Genomic DNA, 10,845 nt, shown 5'->3' on the forward strand with positions numbered 1-10,845 from the left:
TTCAATAACCAATCGCACATATTGCTGATCAATTTTTTCAATCCATCTAAAAAGTAAAGTACTTGTATTTTTAGCTTGTTAATCGTGTGAATGTGACAGTTGTGCATTTTCTATACTATATGGATTTGGAGATTAAGATGAACATACAAGAATTGTATGACGGGTGATATGAAATCTGGATTCTAGTTACTATTAGATAACACATCCAAAATTAAAAGCGACCGTTAGTCTTCGCACACGGTACCAGCTCTTCAGATCTTTTTACCCAGTTTCCTTTACAAATGGCTAGCTGAGACTTGTAGCTTTGAGAATCTATATAACATTTATAAATACTGGTTTATTTAGTGAACTATGTTATTGTGAATAATACGACAAAGCTTTATTAGCATAAATATGGATACAACCCGTGCAGTGGAAAACGGGCATTATAAAATGGCGGCGCAAGTATCAAATTCTCACTGGCATACTTGTCATCTGTAGACACAGTGTTGTATTGCATGAGGGAAATAAATCATTGTGAACTAACTATCGATAGTAACTTACTAGTTTTAATAGTAAGTATCTCTCTCTATCTAGGTCTATATTAGGATGTGCTTTGTCAGGTTAATAATTCGGTTTTATGAAAGCGATTCGACTTACGTCCGATCATGTGCGCTCGCCGAGCGTGATTGGTTCGCGCTTGAAATATTGTCAATGTTTGTCAGATACGTGGACGATGTATGCGTTATGTATGAGGGTATAAGTCATAATTAAATAAACTAATTTTAATAGGAGGTTACTATTGATAGCAGTATTTGTAAGCTGACTGTACTAGTCCACAGAGCAGCCAATAGTTAAATATATTAAAACAATGTCTCACTTGGATGTCCGGTGTTCGTCTACAGTAGTGTACAAATGTTTTATAACACTGTTCAGTCTGTTTGTAACAACAGCTTTAGCCAAAATGCATAAGAATATTTATACGGTTTACCTTTCGCCAAACTACTTTTTTGCTCTGAGGTTTTTATTTAGTAACAAATAATAGGATCTCAGAGGTTTGAACGCGTAATGTTTAGCGAGGAGGGGTATACTAGGATACTTATTTTTGAAATATTTGTCCTGCTGCTTGTGCCAGCTAAACTCCGAAACGGCTTTGAAGAGACTGTCACTGGCATATAGCTCGTGTTATAAGGAGTAACTTAGCTTAATTTTAAAAAAATAATTAGGGTTCTGTGCAAAAATTCAAACTTGAGAACAAAATCCGATTCGATAATCAGATTGTCATAATAACGAAATATGTGCGGAAAATAGTGTTATAGTTTTAGTTAACATAAACCAAGAAAATAAATTTTGAATCTCCCTATTGCCACTATTTCATAACAAAAACTAATATATTGTATTGGTCATGTAAATTTATTTCTGAATTAAATTTTGATTGATAATATTTAAAAAGTGTTATGAACATTTGATTTAGCGGGTGAAAGCAATTCTAAAAGCGTTTTTAGAGGGTGTGGTAATTTTTCTCTGTATTCTTAAATCCTGGACAATAGTGTCCAGATCCAGTTCTGAAAAAACAATGTGTATCTTGTATCAATGTAAATCTTCCGATTAACATATTATTGTGTCACTGTAATAATTTATTTGGTATTTACTTTATATTATCATAGCCGTTCCCACCCGTTTCGCGGGGCGAATTTTAGAATGAAATAAATTAAATTTTATTCATCTTATTATAAATACAAAAATTAAGTAGCCATCTAGGATAATATTCGCATCGAATGGTAGTTTTATGTCGATACGATCAGTGCTTTAGTCGTGATTGAGCCTCAAACAATGACCATTTTCACTATATATAGGTTTCAAGTAAATTGGACTCAGCTGGTTAAAAATACGTTTGCGTATTGTTTAATCGTATTATTCAAGATCCTTGTCACTGTTTCAGATGATTATATATTTATAAATATTGTTTAGATAATTTTTAGAATAAAATTTGTTTTATAAATATGGAATATATGGTCGGTAGTGTATTTATTATAAAAGGAATTGTTTATTTTAAGTAGTTGAATAAAAGAAAGTTATTATAATTGTGAATACGTTTTTAATTAAACCCCGTTGCTATATTTTTTATAAATATGGTATAGCTATTGAGACATTGCGCCTGATCCACAATTTCTAAAAGAATATTTTTAATTGAAATAAATCGATCGAAGAATTTCATTTTTAACCGAATTCAAAAAGGAGAAGGTTATCAATTCGAACGGATTTTTTTTTATGTATGTATACCGATTACTCTGAGATTTATGATCCTATTTACGTAATTTAGTTCGATGCAGAATAGATGCCATTTGGTCCCATAAAACATTACATAGTTTGGCCCAGTAGTTTTCATGTTATGAACATTTTTTATGAAAATTTTTGTTTACCTCGATCATATAATTGTTTTTTGTGTACGGTTTTTTTAGGAGTTTTCATTCAGGTTGATTATATATATTATAATTATTAACTGACACTAAACAGTAAAAAATAAAAAAAAAACTACGTTTAAAAAACCAACTTCAAAAACTGAAAAGTAACAACTAAAAATTTAATTTAATATACCTTTACCTTTAATATTAATAAAATACTATTATTTATATGTGCTACATATGGATATCTTTGAAGTCGGTGCCAAGCCAAATAGAAAGTACCTACACTTGCCACCCGTGACTTTGGGCGGGATAGCTTCGTCTAGAATAAAACAGCCCAAGCGGACAGACACATGTGGTCAGACAACCTTAAAAATTACAGTAAGTAAGCTGTTTATAATATTAAGTTTTATTTTGTTTAGGGCTTGGCACCGACTTAAAATCTTTCAATAGGTAGCACATATAAATAATAGCATTTTATAAATATAAAAGGTAAAGTGTATTACATTAAATTTTAGTTATTTGATACTTTTCAGTTTTTGAAGTCGTTTTTTTAAACGTGGTTTATTTTTTATCAGTCTATATTATGGAGTATGATATGGGCAGCTCTTTCCAGGAAGTTGTTTTTAGGTAATTTTGTATTAAAAACTTGTGTCGACAACGCATTATTTATAGAATTTGTTTTTTGGTTTCCTCAACGTTCACTAGATGGCGCTCATTCGACGCCATACAAATTGTAGTTAACTATTAAAAAATCTCACACTTAGCACTCAAATAAGTTGCTCCATAACGCATAGTCGGACATCTCCAAAGAAAGCGATATCTCGGGAGACACGATCCAGTTATTTATTTATAGGACCACCAGTAGTTGTTACATTGTAATGCGCTTAAAATATATCAAATATTAACAAATAATGAGTTGAATGTACAACAAATTAAGGTGTCACAACATGCACAGTCTTTGCTGTGCTGTGTGTTTCCGTGACACCAAGAAAACTATTATATAAAATAAAGCAAAAATTATAAAATCAAGATACGAATTTGAAAAGAAGAAAAAAAAAAGAAGAAGAATATTAATCATATTTTGGCGCCTAACAATCTCGTAATATTTTTTTTAAAAGCAGGTAAAGAATCTTTAAAAATATCTACTTCACCACAGATAGAGTTATAAGTTCTTGATAGACGTGGTATGGGAAAAAATTGCTTAAGGTTAGTTTTGGCAAATGGCTGATGGAACAGGCCAGCTCCGACCTGCGCACGCCTTGGTACTCGGCGGGGAACTCGTAAGCTGATGGAGTGCACGAGTGATGGACAGTCGAGCTGATTTCTAATTATTTTGTATAAAAATATTAGATCTAGCATTTGTCGTCGAACAGAAAGACTTTTCAAGTTAATAAATAAAATAAATAAAAATAAAATAAGTCTTTATTGCTGTTACTAAAAATAACATAGTTTTTTAAATATATATCCTTAACTAATTGCTTACTATTTTCTTAACAGCTTGTCCTTCGACATAGTTCTCTCTCTCTCGCCATTCTTATCCATTCTGGGCCAGCCACTCTCTTAAGGTCATCCTCCCATCGTTTTATTTGTCGCCCTTTGCTTCTTTTGCATTCTCGTGGATACCACTCCGTTATGATTTTTGTAAATTTTTCGCTTTTGTCACGTAGCATATGTCCTGCCCATTTCCACTTTAATTTTTTGCGCACAGTTTTGACATCTTTGAATTTAGTTGTACTCTTAATTTTTGTTAGTTTTATTTTATCTCTTCTTTTAATTCCAATAACACTTCTTTCAATTCCGTTTTGGCAGATTTCGATTTTTTTCAACAACTTTTCTGTTAATGCCCATGTTTGGCAACCATACGTTAGACATGGCAAAATGCAGGTATTATAAACTTTTCTTTTTCTTTAATTGGCATATCTACATTTTTCATAATCTCGCTAAGAGACCAAAATCTTTTCCAGGTGTTGGCTATCCTTCTATCAATTTCTTTAGGCATGGTGTCAGTTGCGGCTATAAGCTGACCTAGATAAATATACTCCTTTACATATTCTATTTGTTTCTTATTTACTGTGATGTTATAGGATTGCGAACCATTGGTTAAAATTTTTGTTTTATTTGTATTCATAGAAAGTCCTGCAATGGCACTTTGATCTGACAGTTGTTGTAACATTTGCTCAAGGGTTTTTGGACATTCAGAGAATAAGATTAAATCATCTGCGAAACGAAGGTGAGTTTCGCCACTGATGTTGATTCCATTCTTATCCCATTCTAGGTTTCTGAAGATCATTTCTAGGGCCGCTGAAAACAACTTCGGTGAAATTGGGTCACCCTGGCGGACGCCTCTCTCTATAGGAAACTCTTCACCAATTGTTTCGAGCCTAACTTGCGCTGTACTTTTTGAATAAATATTTTTAATTATTTGTATATACTTCTCTTGTATTCCCTGTCTATGTAGTGCTTGCCAGATATATCCGTGCTCCAAGGTGTCAAACGCTTTATTATAATCCACAAATCTCAGATAGTATGTCTTGTTATTTTCTTTATATTTATGTAAAACTTGTCTAAGAACATGGATGTGATCTACTGTTGAATACTTGCTTCTGAAGCCTGCCTGCTCTTTCGGTTGATTTTGGTCAAGTGTAGAGGTAATTCTGAATAGAATTATTTTTGAGAAAACTTTATATATATTAGACATCAAGTTAATTGGTCTATAGTTCTCTATTTCACCTTTATCTCCCTTCTTATGTAGCAATATTATTGTTGATTTCATCCAGTCTTTGGAAATTATTCCAGTCTCTATAATTTCATTAAAGAAGTCCGTTAATATAGGAGCACTTACTGTCGCCTTTATCCACTTGTGTGTGGGCGAAGCAAACTTCCGCTCAAACACAAAGTGACGCTGTACAAAACCATCGTACGGCCCATACTGTCATACGCAAGCGTCGTTTTCGCGCACACCCGACCGAGCTACTTACGTCGTTTGCAAGTAGTTCAAAATAAATTCACGCGCATGGCAACCGGAGCCCCGTGGTTCATCCGAAACGTTGACCTTCACCGCGACCTAGAGCTTCCGACGATAGCTCAACACTTTAAAGAGATCTCGCGACGCTTCTTTGACAAGGCGCCTAACCATCCCAACATCTTGGTTAGGAAGGCATGCGGGTACACCCCCCTTCACCATAGTCTCAACCCAATAAGACGTCCCAGACACGTAACGGTAGACCCGGATGACGACATCACCATCGCGAACGCGACAGCCACACAAACACCGACACAGACACGCACAAACCGCCTTCGCAGGCGTAGGCGCGGTCAACCACCGCAAACCACTGGCACTCGTCACTCTGACGATGGCCAGCGGCCCGCACCCTAGATACACCACACATTGTTTTGATACCCGACGAGACGTTAGTCCTCGTCCTGTCATCGTTTCACTACACTCACTAACACACGTAGTCTTTGCGGCCTCCACGGCCCACGTCCTACTTCGCTGTGAAAGCCAGGGCTGCTAACAGCACAGAGGAGGTTTTAGTCGGTATGGGTCGTCCGCTTACGCGGACACTCGAGTCCGACATATTACGCCCCGTTCCGGGGCGTAAATACGTAACAGTATTTCCTCCTCTCAAAAAAAAAAAAGCACTTACCGAAATAGTAGATTTAAGTATTGTTGCTTGATCAATTCCGGGTGCTATATCTCTTTTTTGACTATTAATTGCTCTTATTGTTTCAGCCTCTAGTATTTTCGGTATATCTTCAGAGTCTATTCCGTTACTTAAGTCTTTCACTTCTTGGGAGTTTGTTCTTTGGTATAAATTTTGAAAATAATTCGTGGCTAGTTTGAGAATTTCTGACCTTTTTTTTGTATAGTTTCCATCCTTTTTTACCCTTAGCATCCAATCTTTTTTGTGGTTTAGTTCTTTAAATGCCTTTTTGACTCCACCAGTTCTCTCAATGTGTTTCTTTAATGTACTTAGCCTCTTATTTTTCTTGTCTTTTCTAATACTAACATTTATTTTTTTACTGATTTCTGATATTTTGAAACGGTTACTTTTCTTCTGATTATTCTGTAATAGCTCTTTTCTTTCTTGTAGAAGACATTGTGTTTCAACAGACATTGTTTTTTTGCTCTTAGTATTTACTTTACTAGTTTCTGTTTTCAATTGGTTAATAAATTGTTCGTATTTAGCCTGAGTGGGCATATTTATAATTTCAGTATATTCTTTTAATTTATGTACATTATTTAAATGGTGGTCGCTGTTTCCGGTACAAACTATGGCTCCATTATCGTTATTAAATCTTCTGCGTCTTTTTATAGGCGTGCTTGTTAACTTAGCACGAACCATTTTATGATCGGAGTGAAAATTTAAGCTATGTACGATTGATACATCTTGAAAAATGTTCGTATTGTTAGACATGGATGAAATCAATTTCATTATTGTGCAGTCCATTTGGGGAAATCCAAGTCCACCCTTTTGTTTTCTTTTTTTGATAAAAACTGTTTAAAATTCTCAGTTTATTTTCTATAGCAAATGTGACTAATCTGTAACCATTTTCACTTCTTTTACCTGTTCCGTATTTCTCTACAGTTCGTTCTTCTCCATTATTACGCTTTCCAATTTTACCATTAAAGTCGCCCATTAAGATAACATTTTTGTGGGAATTTAGAACAGCTTTTCGTAGATCGTCATAAAATCTTTCAATTTTTAGTATTTCTTCTTTTTTGTTTGATTCAATTGGCGAGTATGCTTGAATTATAGACCATTTCTCATTGTTCTTTATTGGCATATTTATGTCCAAGACTGCTATTCTTTCCGATATACCATTAAAATGTTATTGGCGAGTCTCTTTTTGATTAAAAACCCTACGCCGTACAGACCTGGTGTCTCGCCTTTGTGGTATAAAATGTAGTTCCCATGGTCTTCTATGCCTTCCCCAAACATTCTCATCTCGCTGATGCCAATAATATCCCATTTTACTTCTGATAGAGCGAATTCGAGTTCGAGACGCTTCTCAGAAGTTCGTAATGATCTTACATTGTATGTAGCTATGTGTATATCTGTGGTTATATCCGAGGATTTTTTTCTTTCTTTAGAGGGTTGTGGTCTTCTTCCCCCACGATGACCAGTCGGCTTGGGGGAGTTGTTTCTATTGTTTTCTTTATCTGTATTGTACTTAGTTTTTGTTTGCTGTCGCCGGTATTTAGTTGCTATTGTTTATTTGTAATATGGTTCGTTGAGAGGGAATTTGATCGCACTCTCATGATGTCGTATACATTTGATCTGTGGTTTTTGGATGAGGTTAATGTCGGTTGTTTTGTTGACTGTAGATCTGTTTGTGGAGAGGTGAGTATTTCTCTTTTTCTTTTATTTTTAGCATTAATGTTTTCCCTGATAATGTACTGATATGAGCTTGTCGTGTACTATGAAGGCGAAATTCCCCTTTTTCCGTTCTGCCAGAAGCTTGGGTTGTAACGCTTTTCTCCTTTCTAATGTCTCTTTAGAGTAATCTTCAGTAACATATAATTCCTTTAATTTCTTTTTATTCTTCATTATTTCTCCCTTTTTCAACCCACTTACTAGGGAGATCAGGATGGGTCTTGGTTTATCGCCTTTTTTGGAATGTCCAATACGATGGATTTTATTTATCTCCACGGTCTCTATGCTAATATGTAACTCATCCAGTATACGTTTCTTTACTTTTTCGAGTAACTGCAATTTAGACGTTTCTTCCTCATGTAGTCCATGTATTATTATATTTTTGCTTTTCTTGTCCCTTTCGAAAAGTTCCACTTTATTTTCCAAGTTTTTAATTTTTAGTTTCAAAATATTATTTTCTTCTACAATAGGCTTCAATTTTTCCTCTATTTTCTCCATAATTGTATTGGTTAATTCCGTTGTTTGCTTCTGCATTTCAATTTTCATTCTATCAAATAATAGCTGAAATTGGGCTTCCATAGTTTTACGTGATCAAATAATATTCCAATAGAATAAATATAAATTTATGATAATATTTACGAACTAAGCAGGCGAGTCGTAGTAAACGCAGACTGGGCTGTGGTGTAGGTAAGTAATGTTATGTCCGCGGCTGTCTATCGTCCGACGCGAGCTAGCCGATGACTCACTGCTCGCGGCTCGCCACCGTCCTAAACTCGTTTGACGACGTATCACTGCTTGTATTCAATTTGAGTTTTTAATATTTTTTCGTAACTTTGTTTTAATATGATGTAGTACTAGTTAATGTTAATAATTCACGGAGCAACATAAAACACGTCTACTTTGCGACCGAGCGGCAGCCGTCCTTTTCAAGTTAAAGTGTCTCAACTTATCGCAGTACGATAGCAATTGCTTATGTACCCCACAAGAAAAAGAAAGGTGCCATAAGAACCGTTTTTGAATGCGTTCAACTCTTAATATATAAATGTTGTATTGAGGAGACCAAACGATGCTACAATATTCTAGATTACTGCGCACATAAGCATTATGCAGGGTTATTTAAGTTGTTGGATTGCGGAATTTTTTACAGTTACGGATGATGAAGCCTAGCATTTTTGAAGATTTATTAATAACATTATCAATATGAGGCAGAAACGTTAATTTGTTATCAGAAAAAACCCCTAAGTCTCTAATATCAGTTTTATCCTCTAGAACTAAACCATTAATGCTATATTGAGTTCTGAGTATATCGCGGTTGCGAGTGAATGTGATAGAGTAACATTTACTTGTGTTCAATGTCATTTTATTACTAGCACACCATTTGTATATTGCATTAATATCTTCTTGTAATAAATCGCAATCTAAAGGGCTTGTTATAGTTCTGCATAACTTCAGGATGACCTGAAGCAGATGCCTGCAGATGACTGCAAAGAGATAAGTGCTGTGTTGGAAGTGAGATACAATATCATTAATAAATAAATTGAACAGCCATGGCCCCAAATGAGAACCCTGAGGTACTCCTGAGAACACTGCGTAATTGTCGGATTTGAAGCCCTTCACCGCTACGTATTGAGTTCTGTTCGATAAGTAGGGATTAAACCATTCCAAAAGCGTCCCACCTATTCCATATAACTTTAATTTTTGCAATAAAATAATATGGCTAACTCTATCGAAGGCCGATCATCTCATGTTCTGCGTTCAAGCGGCAATTGACGACGTGCTTGCACAGATCCCCTCCGCTGAAATCGTAGTCTTGGGTGATTTCAACGGGCACAATGCTTGGATCACGTACCACAGACTACGCAGGGCGATCTGTGCATAATTTTGCATTGGCGTACGATCTGTCCCAATTGGTTGAGTCGCCAACGCGGCTCCCGGATGTGGATAGCCACATGCCGTCCTTATTAGATCTTCTGCTGACTACACATCCCGATGGTTACCAGGTCATTGTCGACGCCCCTCTCGGCCCCAGCGACCCGCCGCGTTTGGCACTACAAGTCAGCAGATTGGGATATGATGCGTTCCTTTTTTGCATCCTACCCTTGGAGCAGGGTTTGTTTCCCTTCGGATGATCCTAGTGCCTGCGCCGTTGCAGTAGCCGATGTGATACTACAGGGCATGGATATTTTTATACCAAGCTCTGTAGTACCGATCGGTGGCAGATCACAGCCTTGGTTCGATGCGTCAGTTAAAGCAGCATCTGACTGCAAAAAACTGGCGTATCGAACTTGGGTTGCGGCGCTGGGCACAAAGGATCCGAACTGCATAGTTCTAAAGAGGAAATACAACCGTGCTTCCAGATTTTTTAAGCGGCAAATCGCCCGTGCAAAGTCAAAACACGTCGTCAAAATCGGCGAGCAGCTTTCCAGTTACCCGACCGGAACACGCAAGTTCTGGTCGTTGTCGAAAGCTGCTCTTTAACTTCAGCCAGCCGTCCATGCCGCCGTTGCACATGAGGAATGACACCCTGGCCCATACGGCAAAAGAGAAAGCCGATCTCCTGTGCGCTCTTTTCGCCTCCAACTCGACTCTTGACGACAACGGAAAAACACCGCCGACCATCCCGCGGTGTCAGAGCTCTATGCCTGAAGTACAGTTCAGACAGAAAACTGTTAGGCGAGCTCTGTTTTCGTTGGACGTCAGAAAGTCGAGCGGGCCGGATGGCATTTCTCCAATCGTGCTTAGAAGGTGTGCCCCTGAGTTGACGCCGGTGCTAACGCGTTTATTCCGGCACTCTTATTCTAAAGGCGTAGTCCCTGACTCATGGAAGTCAGCCCTTGTCCATCCGATCCAAAAAAAAGGAGACAGTTCGGATCCGGCAAACTACAGGCCTATTGCTATTACCTCCCTGCTCTCCAAAATCATGGAGAGCATAATTAGCCGTCAGCTCTTGGTATACCTAGAGGGTCACCAGTTGATCAACGACCGACAATACGGGTTTCACCATGGTCGGTCGGCACGTGATCATTCTTTGAAAAAGGATTTCGCTTAAATGTGTTAGAGCAATTAGAAATAATAAAACA

The 10,845-nt window shown here is 36.9% G+C and overlaps 1 protein-coding gene across 1 annotated transcript in view; it reads left to right on the forward strand.

The window, feature by feature from the left end:
* Nucleotides 1–126: 126 nt before the first annotated feature.
* The window catches only part of LOC126968644 (beta-arrestin-1), a 294,282-nt gene continuing 283,563 nt past the window's right edge, over nt 127–10,845 (forward strand). The window contains exon 1 of the mRNA XM_050813669.1: nt 127–136. The gene's annotated coding sequence lies outside the window, so the exon portion shown is untranslated. The remainder of the gene's footprint in view (nt 137–10,845) is intronic.

This window comes from Leptidea sinapis, chromosome 16, assembly GCF_905404315.1.
Source record: "Leptidea sinapis chromosome 16, ilLepSina1.1, whole genome shotgun sequence".
NCBI lineage: Eukaryota > Metazoa > Arthropoda > Insecta > Lepidoptera > Pieridae > Leptidea > Leptidea sinapis.